Source organism: Empidonax traillii, unplaced genomic scaffold (assembly GCF_003031625.1).
Source record: "Empidonax traillii isolate 1590-97213 ecotype Southwest subspecies unplaced genomic scaffold, ASM303162v1 scaffold197:size915647, whole genome shotgun sequence".
In the NCBI taxonomy this organism is placed as follows: Eukaryota; Metazoa; Chordata; class Aves; order Passeriformes; family Tyrannidae; genus Empidonax; species Empidonax traillii.
This window is the reverse complement of record NW_020955390.1, coordinates 803544-821908: the sequence shown is the minus strand read 5'-3', so window position 1 is coordinate 821908 and position 18365 is coordinate 803544. Positions and strand designations below refer to the sequence as shown.

At 42.3% G+C, this 18365-nt stretch overlaps 1 protein-coding gene across 2 annotated transcripts in view; it reads right to left on the bottom strand.

Moving 5' to 3' along the window:
• Nucleotides 1–18365, bottom strand: part of HPCAL1 (hippocalcin like 1) — an 81834-nt gene that overhangs the window by 38756 nt on the left and 24713 nt on the right. For both annotated transcript variants that reach the window (XM_027886915.1, XM_027886914.1), the window contains exon 2: nt 11859–11905. The gene's annotated coding sequence lies outside the window, so the exon portion shown is untranslated. The remainder of the gene's footprint in view (nt 1–11858; nt 11906–18365) is intronic.

Sequence of the window (18365 nt, the reverse complement as noted above, 5' to 3'; positions counted from 1 at the left end):
AAAGAAAGAAAGAAAGAAAGAAAGAAAGAAAGAAAGAAAGAAAGAAAGAAAGAAAGAAAGAAAGAAAGAAAGAAAGAAAGAAAGAAAGAAAGAAAGAAAGAAAGAAAGAAAGAAAGAAAGAAAGAAAGAAAGAAAGAAAGAAAGAAAGAAAAACTTTTTCCAAGACTCCTCTTGACAAGTCAGTTTTGTTGAAGGTAATGATGAAGAAGTCTCCCTTGTTGGCTAAGAACTTTAGGACTTGGGGAATCAACATTGGTCGCTGCTCCTTCATGGAGCTTCACACGGTTTTCTTCAGGCAGAAGACACTCACTGCTGCAAAGCTAATCCTCGTTACACTCCCTCACAGCTATGGGATGCCAAGGGTGTTGAAGCTCCAACACTCAGGGTAAGCAAGGAAACCTGACCACACGGCTGTTGCAGCTCCTAACAGCCCTTGGCTCTGCAGGTACTGGATTTACCTTTGTGAATTATCTGCAATTCCCCTATCATCAGAGAAAAGGAGTCAAAAAAAAGCAAACGAGCAGAAAGCAACTATGGTTTAAAGAATGCTCTGAACTGAGCTACAGCTGAGCTTGCACGCAAAGAGATTTGGGTTTCACAGACAAGCAGCAATGACAGGAGAGGAATTAAGTCAACAGCCATTTGCCAAATATAACTTTTAAAAACATTTTGTCAGAAAACCGCAGCTTTGGTGGAGTGAAGCAATAGGATGGAATGGACATTCTCACAGCATCACGTTTTTATTTAGAGAAGACAACCAAGAAAAAAATTCAATACAACTTGCAGATGGCCTGTCTCCGTGTGGCCTCCATAAAAGCCTCTGTGCCCTGACTCCAGGCCAGCAACATTACGTCTTCTGCACAGCCTGCAGTGCATTAGCAGTAATTAAGAAAATCCAACTGTAGTGATAAGCCGGGTCTCTATAAAAGACATGCATGCGGTACTGATACAGATTTTTTTTTTTTCTCTCACTTTTTGGTGGACTAACATGGCACACTCCTTATAAAGACATATTTCAATCACTTCACAGTTGTTCCTCCACCTCGGACTCACTGAATCCCAGATGAGACCCTTGGCATCACTCATCCCACTGGGTCGCCCGGACAGCACCAAAGACTTCGCATGTGGTCACCACGAAGACATTCCTCTTTCAAATCATCATGCAAGTGTTTGAAGCACAGTTACTGGGAATTTGCTGTGATCTCGCAGAAAGCATTAAGAACCACTGACCTAGTCCACTACCTCTTCATTCAAATAATTTCTCCAAGAATTCTGGCATCCAACCACCACTCATTTGGCCTATACCACTTGTTTTAAAGCGATGCATCCCTAACCTAAAAGCCTCCAAGAGGACAAGAACCCACCATAGCCAGGAACAATTTACTACAAACAGTGATGTTCTTCCACCATTAAGCAGGCAAACAGCTTTTTGCTGTGGTAGAGGTAGGAAAAAGGAAATTGATCACTTTTCTTCATCTCTCTCTTTGTACCACGTATAGCTCAGTGCTCACTTGTGCGGCTCACTGAAAGATTAGTTGGCTCGTTCAGACAGGCAAGGGTAGACTCTTAAGATGTTTAAGTGATTTGGGGCAGGATGATCATCTGTCTCCTCCCTGCCCACAATTAACTGTTCCATGGCCCTGGTCTGTGCTAAGGCTGAGCATGCTGGGGAAGCAACTGAAGCAGAGTAGCTGAGCTCCTTCCAGCATGACTGGTACCATCCCTTCTCCCTCAGCTTTCAGTAGTTTAAAGGAGGTTGGCACAAAGGGAGTCGATCCTATCAATACTCCAGGATCCCGCTTACTCCATCTAAAGCTCAGTGTTTCAAACAGCAGGGAAATTAAACAACAAAGCTTTGCAGTAAGCTAGTAAATCATGTTGTGTATCTATGCTCAGATGGTTGTAAGGAGCATAACAAACTTGAAACAGCCTGCAAATTTCTAAAATTAAACAGTTCTTGGTGTTACAGAGGTCAGCCATCTGTTCAAGTGTTCATGTTATAGTTAATTTAACCCTTCTTCCACTCTTCTCTCCTGACTCAAGCATACTCCCTAGAAAGAAGAGAATACAGCTGAAGTCACCACAACTAGACAGCCTTCCTCTTCCACAAAGAACTGCCCACAAAAAACACATTTATGGTTAGGACAGACTATGGAAGCAAATGAGAAAAGTAATGGAAAAGGTATGTTATCCAGGTCTCACAGGACAGCCAAAGCCCGCAGAGAGCCAGGACTGCAGGTAGCATTCAGAAGAGAATTCATCAGGTTCTGAAAGCTGCACTCAACACTACTGACTGGGCAGGAGACCTCTGGACCTCCATCCCATCATTCCCAACCCCTGCTCAGTCTTGCAGGGCTCCTAGAAACACTATATAGCATTGCAACATCCAGCTTTAAACTGTCATGTCATGACATGGAGAAAGTGAAATATGGCTGCTCTCAACAGATTTCACATACATTTCTAATGGAAGTGCTTGCTTTATTAAAAAAATCAGAGTTATCTGGAGTTTTTCAGCAAGGAAGGCCAGCCCCAGGCTGAAACTGAGTTTATAGGGAGAGAAGTGGGCTTTAAGTTGTGTATTGTATGAAGAGAGATGATGCAAAACCACTAAATTCTGCTGTTTGGCATCCTTTCACAGTCTGGATTGCTCTGTCCTCTCCTCTGCTCCTGGCAATATGAGACAGAAGAGAAGAAACCCTGATGAGTTCTGATAAAGATGAAGAATGAGGGGGACAGGGAGACACAAACAAAACAAGCTATTTTCAGAAGAAATCAAGCCTGGGTAGGGTAAATGTAAAAGTTAAAAAGATGTGAAAATGGTTGACTGAGAATGGGTTGGTCTTTTGCAACCCTTGTAAAACATTTCTTCAAGGAAACCAGCCAATGCATTTTAGATCATTGTCCACCAGGACCTCTGGCACAAAGGAAAAGGCAAAACATGCGTCTTTACATCTTCAGCTTTAGACTGGCAATAATGATTTCAAAGGAAACAAGAAAACACGTTGCTTTATTCTGTATCATTTAAAATCAGCAGGAGTTGGAAAAGGTTTTGATGGAGAACTTTGGATAAAATTCTGTATTACAGAGACATTGTGCAGAACTACCTACTCAGTTAAACACAGCTGAGTTTACGTGGAGAAAAGTGTCCCCATACTAACTTGGAAACCCATCTTGGAACAGGTGTGAATCCTTGGTATTGCACAGGGGTTATTTCAGGGGAATAACAGTGCATGAATTACTGGAAATATTGTCATTCATTATTTTCTAACACCTCCGGCTTAAAGCCTAGCAAACGTTTAGCAGCCTGACCTTTGGGAAGAATGCAAAAGCAGTGCTACAGCACCAAAACAAAATATTTTCCTGTTTTTTTAAAGTCAATAGGACCTGTATTATTTGAAGAATGGTAGCCTAAGGGAATTTGTTTCACTGCAAAACCATTTAGGCAGCTGTCATTAGTTTAAAAGCCCATTTTTGTTTAATGACTGCAGTTTCACATACTCCCAAAGCCATGCATCATAACTGTCATCCCTAAACCTTAGATTTATGAAAGCATACAGCAGCAGCATTGTACTCAGGGGTCTGCTGATATTCCCATTATTAAACCACTTCTTACAAGTTTTGACTTGAATTTAGGCATAACAAATCCTGTATTCTGCGTGGGTGCTGTCATGGGAGGTGGATGCTGCTCCATTCCCCCAGGATGTCAGGATGTCCAGACAGAGATATCATCACCCTCAGCCAGAGCATCCTGCAGAGCTGAAGGGAGAAAGATGCTTGAGATGCAATGAGAAATAAAAAATAAAATTTACATTTGTTTAGGTAAACAGCTCCCCTCCCAAATCCTTCCCATGATGGTAAGGATGGAAAACATGACAGGGCCCACTCTCCTACTACGTCACACTTTATCCATGGTGCAGAGAAAACATATGGCTGGAGGTGAACACTACCACAGAGTTGTTAAACATCTGGAAACAACCAAACAACCAGATAACTTGCAAAACCAAACCTCTTTCCTTAGAGACCCAGCCTATGATCTTTAAAAGGTCACTGATTCAAGGGAACAACTGGAATTAATTTTCCAAGTACTCCAAAAAACACGTAATTTAGTACCTGACTGCTTTGAAATGCCTTTTGCACGTGCTATCTTCTATCAGTCCTCCATTCAGTTGCCACTTTGCTGATAAATTCATCTTTCACTATCTTTATAGTGATGAACAGGGATCATTCAATCCTCTTACCTCACCCTGTAACTGAGGAGCAATCTGTCAAATATACTTGGTTAAACTCAAAACAAAAAACCAAACAAAACCCAAGCAAAAAACAAACAAACAAACAAACAAACAAACAAAAACCACCCCCCTTTTCTTCAGATTCAAAACACTTAAAAGACACAGGAAAACTCAAGGAAGGTACTCCTACTATATTCTGAAACCGATCAGCACAAGGTTTTACATCCTAAAGTTTTTATTTTCAGACACTTAAATTAATGTATCTGTTGTGCTCCTTATTACACTGTTAAAATATTTCATTATAATTCAGAGAGAAGGTGTTTTAACCTAGAAACAAACAAACAAACAAATACTTCAAAATAACCCGCCTTAGTGATTTCAGTACAAATTATCAGAACTAGATAATTAACCATCCTAACATATAGGTAGTAATGGTACATAACAAACAATGAGACATGATATATACCCATAAGGATACATGCCTTAATACTGACATGCCGCAAAATAATTTTTTGATGGTAAATCCCTACAATAAAGTTTCCTCCCCAAATTACAGAAGACTAATATTTTTCCTAAATTATTTTTCCCCTGGTATTTCATTGAATAAAATGTCAGATTACATTCCCTTTTAAATTAAATGAAGACCAAACATTATTTTTTGTGGAATGAAAAGTTTTGTAGCTGAATCCACTTCATTTTTACTTTAGCAGATTTACTACATTTTGTGACCACACTTCATTTGCTGATGAAATCAATATGAAGACAATTAATTCTCAGGCTTTAGGGGGTAAGACAGCCAGCCAGTAAGCACCTAGCAGAGAAAATCTCTCCCACCTCTCCTGCACTAAAGCAGTAACTCAGGTACAGCTGAGATCTACTGCCCAGTCCTCTTCCAGCTCTCCAATCCTGTCTGCACTTGAATTGAACATAGTTCAGTTGGAAATGACCTACAGTGATCATCTAGTCCAACTGCAGATCCTGATGCTTCATTCCAGACAACAGCAATATCTAGACAAGGGACTGACAACCATGTCTGCTTTGCCCAGGAATGCATGTCAGCCCTCTGGAAAGGAGCAATTGGGATTTTGACTGCTAAGCGACCAGATTTTCTGGTAGCTCAAGGGTGATATTTATAAATACCAAAGGCATAAGAAGAAGGAAAGAAAACTCCCTGGCTTATCTGAGACTCTCTTTGTTCACACAGAAATCAGTGTGCACCCCACCAACACTCCACTGGAACTCCACCAGGTCACCGTGCAGGAGGAGGGCAATGTCTGGACACGACAGTGGATGTGCACGCAACGCTTAGTGGTGTTGGGGGAACTGCCTCCTCGCAAAAAAAAGCCCCAAACCAAGACCCCTAAGCAAAACCATTAGCAAAGCCATGGAGCCCAAGCCCTGGGCCAAAGCAGGGATGGAACAAAACAGCTGCAGCAAGGGGTTAGCCAGTTAAATGGTCAACTTTGCTATTGAAACGAATATAGTTTAAAATAGATGTTAAGTATAAAAAGGACAAAGAACCAAACACATTAGATAGGACAAAACCCTCAAAATCTAATGTGGTTTTCAGCCTACACTTCAAAACATCTTTTCATTAACATAAAGAAGTATTTTTTTGCCTTCCAGCCTGGCTATGCTCAAATCCATTGTGCATCCCATGTCAAAAATCGTCCATGTATTTTACTATAGCAAAACTGACAGTTTATGTTCCTCTGCCCTAAATGGCATAACAGAGATAAGACATCACCAGCTGATTTCCACACCTAATGCAACAGCTCGTGGTCAGCAGGACTATGCAAGAAGCTGGCTGTGGAGCTGCACTGGCAAACCTACAGCATCTTCTCACCCCTTCAGTGGACATGCTGTGCTGCCCATACTGAACTGTGGAGCAGCTTGCCACTAGCACTGGCTTTTTTTCTGTGAAAGGTAGTAGTCAGGCACTTTTTGAAAGTTTTTCTGACTTCCTGGTAATTAACGAGGTGCCTGTAAAAACTCCCACCATTAAATGTCTATTTCATTTCAAAGGAAGGTTTGATGGGGATGGAAGTGCTCATTCTGCCTCTCTGTATGTTCACAGTCACACAACTGCCGACCACACTCAAAACAACTGTGGCTGCTCGTGGCCGCGTTCCCACCAGGATCCTGGCGTCTTTGGGTGCCACAAGCCAATTACAGCAATTAAGCTGCTAGCCAGCCAGCCTGCCCTGGGATCCAGAGCCCAGGAGGATGCCCACATTCAGCCTCTCTCTCCATCACCACTCCTCCCATCAACCATCACTTTTCATTCCAAATGCCAACAAAGGCATTTGGAAAGATGTCCAGAAACTCTCCCTCAGGAGACAGCCTCCCATCCTAGTGAATCCCACAGGTGGGAAGTTTACAGTTGGTAATGTCTTTCCTGCTGAGCTCCCCAGAAAGAGAGCTGCATCCAAGTCACTTACAGGAAACATTCCCTGGGCTACTGTAACTGTGCTAGGTGATTCCTAAAGCATCAAGCAATGTTGTGAACTCATTTTTGCATCCACCATCTCTGCAAACCATGCTGACTATTAGTAGAAACTCCTTTCAGACCCACTGCAAAGGAATCTCATTTTGATCAACTTTGTATTTGTCCCAATTGAGGAAAATCACACCTCTTCTCATTGCATTCCCTTTTCAAGAAAGGCCATGATTATTTTCTTTCCTGTCCCTCTGGAAACACAATGGTTGGCCGTCTGTCCAAACTGCAGGGATCCAGACAGACAAACATGCTGTCTGTAGATATTTCTGACTGCATCCCTCAGCCAACCCCACGTCTAGGATGCATGTTTATTTTTGCATTACCAGGGTACCAAGCTGCCACAGGATAATGAGGAAGAGCAGAGCAAGATATCGACCCACTCAAATTAACACCATTTTTCGACTAACAGGGGTGGGGCCTAATGCAAAAGCCAGGGAGGTGGAGAGACAGGAATGCTGCTATGATATCCAGGGGAGGTCTAACTTGCTTGAATTAGATGGCTCCACAAGGGCTCAGATGGATGAAACCCACTGCACTCTCTTGGTGGCTGCCCAGTTAATTCCACTGAGCATTCCCAAACACGCCTCCCTCTTACACCAAAGCCCCCTGCTTATATCAAAGCTGTTCCCAGCAAGCACCAAGTCCCTGACACCATAAGCCAAGGCACCTCTTATTTTATTTCAAGCCTGGCCAACATGATGGAGGTCACACAAAAATTAAAAAATGTAACAACTCACTGTAGAGGAAAGAGAAAAAAAAGTGATGAGTTCATAACTAATCTTTGCAGCTCTAGCCATGGACAGGATTTGTACAGCCATGTTGATTTTTTATAAAAATAGTAAATCGTATTACACCATGCTGCAAGACCAAAGATTCGCAATGATACCTTAATACAGCTTAAATAAAAATAGCACTACCTGAGTCAATCTGAGCATGATAATGCTTTGTAATCCCACACTCTTAGGGGATGAACAGTTGCATAGCAGTGAATCAACACGAGATACTTGCATTAAGAGACACTCCTTTTTCCATGTTATATAGCAGCATCTCTACAGAATGTAGAAGGCAGGCGGTGTTTGTGGGAGGAACAGCACACAATGGGGAAAACAGGGCAAATATAGAACCCCACTATCTTCCAGCTTGGAAATGTTGGCTAATACTTTACTTTTTTAAAAGGAAAGACAGCTTTTCAATTATTCCCATCACAGTAAACAATTAATGAAAAAGTTTGAATTTGAGAAGTTTTTGAGAAGTGAGCAGGCCTGTGTGCACTCATGCAGAACATTCATTCATAAAAACAAACACAGATGAACAGCAAAGCTGCATGCCCATTCTGGGGTTTTTTCTTAATATCCTTGACTGAGCAAACAGTGTAAATGGAAAGCAAATGTGCAATACAACATAAAAAGCCCCAACAGTGAAAATAATAACAAACCTGTTTATAATTAAAATGTAAAAGACAAAGATTAAACCAGCAATTTTTAAAGGTGGTTAAGAAGAAAAATGCAAGCCTTGATTAATGACACATTAAATCATAATACATTTTTCTCAATTACTTTGTAACATAAGCCACTCACACAAGCTACTTCGTTTGCTATTGTGCTCCCCATTTCTTCTTTTTTAAGATACATTTTCCAATTAATTGCACTTCCCCCTTCCACTCCGCTCCTGCAGTCTAGTTTTACGTATGGCAGACACCTGGCCCTTGCAGATCCCTCCAGACAGTGTGGAAAGGTAACAGCAAAAGTTAACTACACTGAAAGGTCTCCCTTTCCCCAATGGGACTTGAATTTGAATCCTGAAACAAGGGAGTTTTCCAAGGCTGTAGCACAGATGATGCTGAAGAGGAGAAAACAGCTTCCAATTCCCACTTGTCTTGCTTGCTCCCTTTTCCTCCTCTGCCCTGGTGCTCAGCCCAGCACTGCTGCTGCTTTTTTCCTCCTGCAGAGCCCAAATGCTCACAGGAAGGGTGATCCTGTGGGACCCTGGATATGAGGACATGGGTGGGCTATAGAGAAGGCAGGGAGATGCTGGCAGGGGTAGTAGAGGAGGAGATGTGCTAGAAGGCATTGGGACTTAGGGATGAGAATGCCCTGGTGAGGGGAGAAGTTCTAGTGATGGAGATGGTTCTAGAGCCAAGCCATGGGAAGATGCCCATGGCTCTGCTCTGTGCACAGGATCTAGAGCATATTTCCAAAAAACATCCCAACACCAATGGCAAGAACACTCCTCGATTTCCATGCCTTGGCACAGGTGGTACTGAGGTATCTCCAGAAGCTCAACCCGCCAGTACTGCATGCATCCCATTCAAGGGGACCCTCCTTTCCTCAAAAACAAACACAGAGGTTTCAATTCAGCTTTCAGTTTAAAAATAGAATGTTTCTCACAGACAGTTTGGTAGAGCAGATCTGTCAAACTTTGGCTGAAAAACGTTTCACTTTCATGTTCCATCAGTACAAGCCGTCTCTGGACCAGAGAAGTGAGGAGCCCTGTTTCCACGTCCATGCAAGCAACAGGCAGTTTCTGCTGTGGATCACAACATTTCATGCCCCATCCTCTGCCTTCCATGGCCATTGGTCATGGCCACTTGTGCTCCTCCAAAACAGCATGGAGGCCACAGCAATGCCACCGCTGTGGCCCCACTGCATCCCACCTGGGATGGAGACAACCCTCATGCCCACATCACATCTCCAAATCCACAGCACAGTCACTCCAGCAGCACCCTGAAACAAGACCTCCCAGCACAGCTGTTGATTTGGCTATCCTGCCCAGGGTGGCCCTGACACAGGTACAATCTCATCGTGTGTCTGGCTCCCTGGTCTTCCCTGTCAGAGCTGCTTATGTGCTTACAGGTAAAAATGCAGTTAAGCAGCTTGTTCAATCAGAGCCTGTGGTATCCCACCAGGCGAGCATCCGCATGCCTGTTCTCTCCTTTCCTGGCCAGCACCCTCACCTCCAGATGTGCTCAGCTGGGACAAAATTCAAGCTACTTTCGAGCACTTCCATACACATTTTGTTTTCATGATGCTATACTTTGCTCTGAAGCCACATATGTGCCACTAGCCACACCTTAGAGTTTGAAAAATGCCCACCTGGCTCAGCACTGGTCTCTCTTCAAGGCTGTCTCTTACTACATGTTAAATATGAACTGACTCAGCCAGACCACTGTAAGGCTCCACACAGGAATTGTTACACTTTGTAGATGTACCTTCATACTGCTATGGATCATGTAAATTCCCAGACTGAAATCATGGACATACCTGAATTTGAAATGGCAAGGAGGAATACAGACCATTAAAGCACCAAAAAATATGATGTATAAACACTCAACACCTCCAAACGGTTGCAAAAGTGCATCAGGAGCCCAAGCGGCCCCAAAAGACCACAGAGCTTCATGTTTTTGAAAGCCCTACCCAAAGGGTCTGCCCAGGAGAAACAAACATGAACTGTGGCAAGCACAGTCTGGAGTATCAACAAGTAGGTTTTTACTTATACCCTGTTCAGGTGTTACCTGAAACAAGAAGAAAAAAAATATAATCTTAAGTACAATTTAAACGGACAATTAAAAAGTGCCTGGACTTTACACAGTCACCAATCTCACAGAGATTGGAAGAGATTTATTTAATTTTTCAACGTCTCAAAAAAGATCCACTGAATATTCAGGTCCCAATTCAGCAGTAAGCAGTACAAACCATGCAGGTTTACAGTACAGATCCCATCATAGTTGTGGGGATGGGGAAGAGGAGGGGTATTGCTCAGAAGAGTATTTTGACAAAAGGCACATGGAATTCATGATTTAGCCTTGTAAGACACAAGCCTCAGTTAGAAAAACTGTCTAAGGGTTAAATTAGCCTTCCCTTACACAGAAAATAAGGATAACACAGTTTACTAAGTAAGAGATGTTTTCACTGATGAAAGATGTAATGGATAACAAATACATTTATGGGGCATTAAGCAAGACCCTTATAAATAGAAACAACAATTTTCTGGCCAAAATGAACACACATTTAGGGTGGACAGAAGCACTGTGCAACACACCAAACTCCATCATCCTCCTCTGCCCTGAGAAGTAATCAGTGCAGACAGCTACATTTCAGCTGCACAAACAATTCAAATCAATCTGGGATCATTCGTATCAAAAGGCATCTGACCTATGGGAAATACAGAGATTTGGAAGATGGAGAAGTCGATTAGAGGTTTGGGGCATTCCAACATAGTTCATTAGTCAGTCTGAACACACAAAAGCTCTAATAGCTTGTATCCTGTGCACTAGGGAAATGCAATGCAAGGATGAACTTCCTGAGGAATTAATGGGTAATGATATAATTTGGTTAATCTCATTGGAAAGAAATCTAGAAGTGAAAGAGGAAACAGAGTATGTATTTCTCTAGAAAGAACAAAAATAAATTACCCAGCAGAGTACTGGCTAGCACCCGTCAGAGAGATCAGCTCCACCAGAGGAAAAGAAATTGCACTGATTAAAATCAGTGTAAGAGGTGGCTTTGCACCTGCAATGCCACCACATTGGCAGTTCTTAGCAAGCTCATTCTCCTGCAGCTATTGACTGATTTAATGTCTCACAAATAAGAACCTAATGAAGTGCATGCAGATGAAATACATGGAAGTCTTGGGTGCAGGCAGGACAAAATCAGTCACATGTGGCAGAGATTAGTACGGGTTATGCAGCTTATTTTATGTCCTGGAAGTTTCATTTCTTTTGATTAACACATTCAGACAGAACAGAAGGAAAAAAACCCTAGGATTGCTTTCTGACATACAAAACACTGTCCCACTGGAATGTATAGGTTTTAATAAAAAATACAGTATAATTTGTACAGGTTTTCCCTAAGTTCAAGTATTTTTGAAAATGTAATGTTTTGGTTCACTTTCCAAGTCTCAAGAAATTCTTTCTGGTGCAAAGGTGAAGCTTAATGTTTTTATGCCAAACTCCTGCTCAAAGATTAGCCCTGAGAGCTTTAAAATTAAAGCATGCCATTAGCTCAGCAAATGCAAACTTCTGCACCCAATGCAGAACAAAAACAGTATTTGTGTTTTCTATTCCTCTTTTATTTTTTCAATTACTAAATTAAAGAGTGCTTTGAAAGGAGCAGGATCTGGAAAGTACTCACCACCTATCTTGGAATCTCTTCAGAGAAAGTCCACAGAGCTCAATTACCTAGAAGAGAAGAAACAAACCAAACATACTTTACATTACAGCTTTCTTATAAGTGGCAATCTTCACACTCTCAGCCTCCCCCTAAAAGCCACCTTTCCCAACTGAAAAAGAAATCAGAATTAGTCTAAACATGCAAAAACACTGCTCCAGTTTTTACCCTACACTGAGAAACAATTTTGTTGTGAATTTGAATTTTATTATTTGTCCTGAAATAGAAAACATTTCCACGTTGAAAAATGCACAGATTTGTCTTGAATTCAAACAGCAAATTCTTCTGACATTCAATAATCTGTTGAAAACACCCTTCTTGCTTTAAATCTTTTTCCGTAAAACTCATCTTTCAAAATAAGCAAGTATCAAGTTCAGAGTCAGAAGGTTTGCTTGACTCATACCACACAACATTGCTATACCACGACCTAAAAACTAGAGAAGAATAAAAGAAAAATATGAAAGAGCCAGTTTCAAGTTTTCTGAAGCCACTAAGCATTGCCCTGAAAGGTTAGAAATCACCTTCTTTCAGTTGAGCATGTTTCTCAAGGAAGAAGAGTATAATAATTTGCATTCCTTCAGCATCTGTCATCTGTGAATGCTGAGGGTTCCTCAGCCCTTAAGGAGTCACTGACAAGAGTACCATAATCAAGCTCACCTGCTCCTGCAATTCCTAGTCTCCCAAAATCTGTGGATTAGAAAATTGAAAACAAGTTACATTTTCTGATTTCTACTCTGTCACAGAGCTGACCACGGATTTCCTTCACCACTGATGCCAGGCACAGCTGGGAAGCATTCATTTGCTCCAGCCCAACACATCAACTTCTTTCCTGCCAGATCCCTGTCTGACCCAGTAATCCTCTAACTTCAGTGAACAAAATCCCACTGGGTTTAGCTCCCAAGTGCCTCCAGCCTCCCCCAGCACACACATTTGGTCTGCCCAGCGTCAAACCCCAGCCATGGACATTCCAGACATTACCAAAGCCTCCCAACAATATTCTTCAACACTTCACTATCCCTACAAAGCAGGAGTTCCTTCTTTTTGTGATACCCCTCACACTCATTTCCATTGGCCCTAACCCCTCGAGACAAGGATTGAGGTTTCCTATTTTTTCCCCTCACAGTAGGATGCCTGACACTGCAAACTCCTTGAATCAATCCTTCACCTTCTCTCCAGACCAAGCAGCCTGTTCTTTCCCATCTTTCCTCTTGGGTCCTGTTCTTCAGATTGCTGCTGGCCTTCCTCATTTTCTCTGCATCTTCCCTCAGGTGCAGTAGTGCAGTGCCCCATGCAGGCTCCAGCAATGCCAAAGCATCAGGAGATGCAACACAGAACAAAAAGTCCATCCTCCTGTTCATGAAAGGAAGTGTCTGTTGCATTGGGGCAGGATGATCCAACACAATCCCAAGACGTTTTTCAGTGGAGCCCCTCCAACCACCCCTGAGCAGTCTGAACAGTCAACTCATTCACCAGAGAGAGCTACAAGCCCACATTAAAGCCTTCGGGTGCAAATGGTGGACCCTCCAAAATCATTATCTCGTTCTGTCCAAAGCTATCCGAAAATCCAATGACTTTCCCAAATACTTGTAGCATCTCCTAGTTTGGTGCTACCTATTGAGTCTGAACCAGCATTTTCTCAAAAGCATCAATTACAATGACCCAAGCCACAGGATCCACCTTTGGAAATCCTCACCCAATACTTATTCTGAGCTTGATGACACATGGAAGCTAGGTCTGGATCACAGTCAGCACACCCACTTTGTACCATCCATACCACAAAAGTTTCACCAAAATTTATTTTCCTTAGTTTTCTTCTATGAATATCAAAACAGTGCCCAAAACCTAACTAGGATTGAAGTACATCATATCTTCTGCTCTTTTTCTATCCGCCTGTTACTCTGCTTCAGAAGATGCCTAAGTGGGAAATAATTTATTAACTTCCAGAAAAACACTGTAATAAAAGTCAGTGACTGTACTGCAATTCCATCTCCTCCTTTTAAAAAATTTAGCACTATATCTTTTGCTTTTTGATTGTTATGGTAACCTCACAAATTCTCCACTGCTTGCTTTTCTGAAGTAAACACCACAAAAAAAAATGTAAAGAAGTCAAGCAGCCAGCTGAAATGCAGCTCGTTCTACAAATCACAAGAACAAGGCAAGTGTCACAGAAGTGAGGTCAGGGTATCCTGCCCGAATGTGAGGTCCCCAGTCACCCCCTGAAGGTGCTCTTTCCCCTGATCACTGGTGATGCTCGCTGAAGAGCTTTTACTGAAGACCAATCTTCCCATACATAACTTCTCACCATCTGAGGAGTTGTTTTAAACAAACCTGCCCCAAAGGCCCAGAGAGCCTGGAAGAAAAAATAAAGAAAAAGAGAAAACCCTTAAAGTGTGTGCCCTCTAAATGACTGCGTTCTTATTTTATCCTGGTATCTTCCCCCATCAGTGCAGATTTTAACTACATCAGTCTCCTGCTCACAGAAAGGAAGCTCCAAGACTCCATGAAATTTTCTATTAGTCTTGAGATCCCTGGGCAGGCACTCACAGATGTTGCAACCTGGCAGCAACACAACCATTTAAGCAAATCATTTTAGATTCAACACCTTTTTATGAAGAAAACTTAGGATCCTCATCTCATACAGAGGTGGATGTTATCTCTTCAAGCTTCAAACCAAATAAAACCCAATGGAAAGGCAAGGTAAGGACTGAACTTGGTCACTGGCAAAACAGGAAGCACAACTCACAAACTCTTAATTTCTCTTCTGTGTTGCTGCTACAAAATCGTGCTTTCCTCATCCAACAAACCCTACAGAATAGTGTAAGATATTTGACCATATTTATATGCTCATAATAAATGTAATTTCACAGTCCAGATGCTAGATTCTGGCATCCTAAAAGACTTTAAGCAAGAAAAATGGCTATGTAAATTCTTATAACCATACAAAACCTTTGCTCCAACTTGAAGGAGTAGAGGGTAACTGGACAGCACAGGTTAATTTCTATGTTTACAGTCTGTGCAGTATTCAAATTCACTGCCAATTAAAAGGACAGTATAATTGAATTAGCAGAAGCAACTTATGACAGAAATTCAATTACAAAGCAGAATTAAAGGAAGAGATGTCAGAAACTTTTGGAGGCTGGGCAGGAAGAGGTGCATCAATCTACTATTTTCAGAGATGCTAGCAAAAAGCTTAAGGAGGAGACTGCTCCAAATAATAACTTGTAAATATCCTCCTTATAAAAAAGCTTCATTGAAAGACCAGAGAAACCAAAGTGACAGGTTTTTTTTCAGACATTGCTTTGACCTATCTGGCACGGGTAAAACTCCTCAGTGGTCAGACATCACCCATCTCTGCCTCCCCTGCAGGCACTGCACAATCCTCAGACCTGCCTTGGATTGCACCAAAACCATTGCAGACACCTTTATTTTTCTTTTGTTTTTCAAAGTTTTTAACCCCATTCATTTTCTCTGAGTCATAGACACTATATTTTAAGTAGATTTCTTTCTACTTGATAAAAAAGCCTCAAGTATTTGGGGCACTTTTCTTCCTTTAATGGTAACTATTTTACCCTGCCATGTTCTAGCCTCCATTTGCCCCCCTTTGGCTGATACTATACTTGATCAATCTCCATGCTAATTACCAATAGGGCCCTCCCACACCTCCGAGGTTCATTTTTCATAACTGCATTAAGACAAATCAATACTGTTATTAACATGGCCACATTTGTGGATGGTGTGACCTGACTGCAAATGCCACATGCAGCAGAGAAGATACTCCCAGCACCATATGAAGTCTCTGCACTCCTTATTTGCAATTTCTTTTTCAAGTACACTCTGCTATTTTATAACAATGGGGTGGGGGTTTTTTCTCTTTTTCTTGCAAACTGATGAAGACTTGTAGGACATAAAATTTTGCAGTCTCCTTCACACGTGGGTAGCAATAGTCCATGGACAGCCAAGAAACTGATTGTCCTGTCACTTGGTCTGCAATTGGGCTCAATGATCATTGTAGGACCCTTCCAACTGAACTATTCTATTCTGCTCTAACTTTACTCCAGTCACTCCCAGCCAGCCCACTCATCACCAACCACAGCACCTGGACTTTGGCTGTTCACTTCTACATACACTTATGCATGCATCCAGAGACCACATGTAGTCATGCCAGCACTCATACTGGCTGTCCCACTGCTCTGGAGCGTGCCCACCCAACCCCTTCCTCTAATACACAATCTTTTCCCACTCACGTCTCACCCCCTTCTCCTCCTCATCTTTCCCACCAGGTCTATAACCCACCATCTCAGAGCCTATCTGGACACAGAATTCAACCACAACGCAAGGAAAGTCCTAGAGGGGTCCAGGTCCCTACTTTCCAGAAGGGGTGTCAATCAGTTTACCCTGGCAATCAAAGGACAATCACTACTCAAGCGCATTGCCAACCTCACCAACTCCCAGGGATCACTAACCCTACTCAGTGTGACTCAAGAGAGCCTAGAGGCCACTGCAGCCCGTCACAGGCTCCTGGGCAGGTTTCAAGCCCATATTGAGCTCTGTGGTGCTATAACTAGAGAATTAGACACTGGCCAACGTAAATTCTAATTCAAGTCCTCTTCTCAATGTCCTGCTGTGGCTGCAGTGCAAATACACCTCTGACTGTGCGTCCCCTGAGAGGCTGGTACCGCCAAGAGAGATTTTTGTTGTGTCCTCAGCATAAACTGCTGCCCCTCCTTTCTTTGCCTCCAATACCTCTAGTGGTACCTCTTCCATTATCATTTTGCCTAAGCAATGTGCTTGCAACACCCTCAGTAATTACAATAATAGTAATAATGCCAGAGCATGAAGGAAACACTGAGCACTGACAGTAGCAGGAAATGGTAACAGGGAGGAGTTCAAAACATTGCTCAGAGGCTGTGTATGCTTATTTGGAGCACCTCCTGCACCTATTGACTGAACAGACTGAACAGGCTCCCAGGCTACTTTAATTTCACATGCTGTAAAGCAGCCTGCATTTTTAGAAGCTATCCAACTCCTGCCAGCTCTTTGCCTTCAGGGTTTCCCTTCTGCAGTTTATTTAGACAACATTCCAACATATATTTTTGCAACCTAAAGCCTGTTGCAGTAACACTGGTACTTACATCTGCTCACAAATTCACCCTGACACTGCTTGGTGAATTCAACTGTAATAGTGAGGTGAAACGCAAAGCCAGGTCCAACTCTCAGCAGAGAAGAAAGAAAAAAGAATGGTGAATATAGAATCATAAAATAGTTTGGGTTAGAAGAGACTTTTAAAGGTGATACAGTCCAACACCTCTGCAATGAGCAGATATCTTCAACTAGATCAGGTTGCTCAGAGCCCTGCCTAATCTGACCTTGAATTTTTCCAGGGATGGGGCATCTACCACCTCTCTGGGCAACCTCTGCCAGTGTTCCACCACCCTCACTGTAAAAAACTGCTTCCTTATATCTAATCTAAATCAACCCTCCTTCGGTTTAAAACAATAACCCCGTATTGCACCTTTAAAAACAAAACAACAAAACAAAATTCACAAAAAACCAGCCAAAACCCAAGGAGAGTGGGGTTGATGAGTGTTGCAGGGATCGTAATAATATCCCTGCCCTGTTTTCCTTCAGTTTCCCTTGGCACTCAGGTCTATCAGGTAAGTCAACAAGTCCTGAGAGCACAACATACTTACCTGGGTGCTTAAAAGTAAACTGTCCAAGTGAGTAACAGAACCAACGTTTCTGTCTCAAGGCTGTGGCTTATGCTCCTGCCCAAGCGGGAACATCCCTCCTTAGCTGTGAGATGACAGAGTTGGGCTCACAGAAACCAGAGAAATCCTACCAAATGAACACTTCTATCCCCTAGATTTTTCCTGTGGGATTTTAGAAAATGCTCCATGTTGCCCTGTACATGTTCACTGCACATCTGCCATGCTGGAGCTCTCCTTACAGCACAGAAATACTTGGAGTACAATCCAAAAGGGTAGGATCAACTTTAGTAGGTTAGGTCTACAGCGAGTAACTGTTCTACAGCTCCAAAAATCCCCTTCTGAGCATTCCCAAAGGTTCATTTACTGAACACAGGTGCAATTTAGTGGTTAAACCATTGACAAAAGAACAGCCTGAAGTCTTCAGAACAACAGTATTATCTCTGACTGATGCTATTATAACAAGCAGTCATTCCTGCCAGATTCAGGTAAACAACAGGGAAATCAACAGAAGCCAAAAGAAGCAATGTAAAGGAGAAACCTGCATGCCAACAAGGCCTCTCATGACATACATCATGGGCTACACCAGCACAGATTCATGGTGGAGGCAGAAGCAGTTCCTCTGGCTTTGGAGGAGATTTTCTCCCTTCAATCCAAAGTTCCAGATTGCATTTCAGCATTATATGTCAGTTTTGGCTTCCATTCCCTCCTGAGTTCTCCTACTGAATTGCAAGGTTGTTTAGATGCTGGGTTTTTTTTCCAAAAA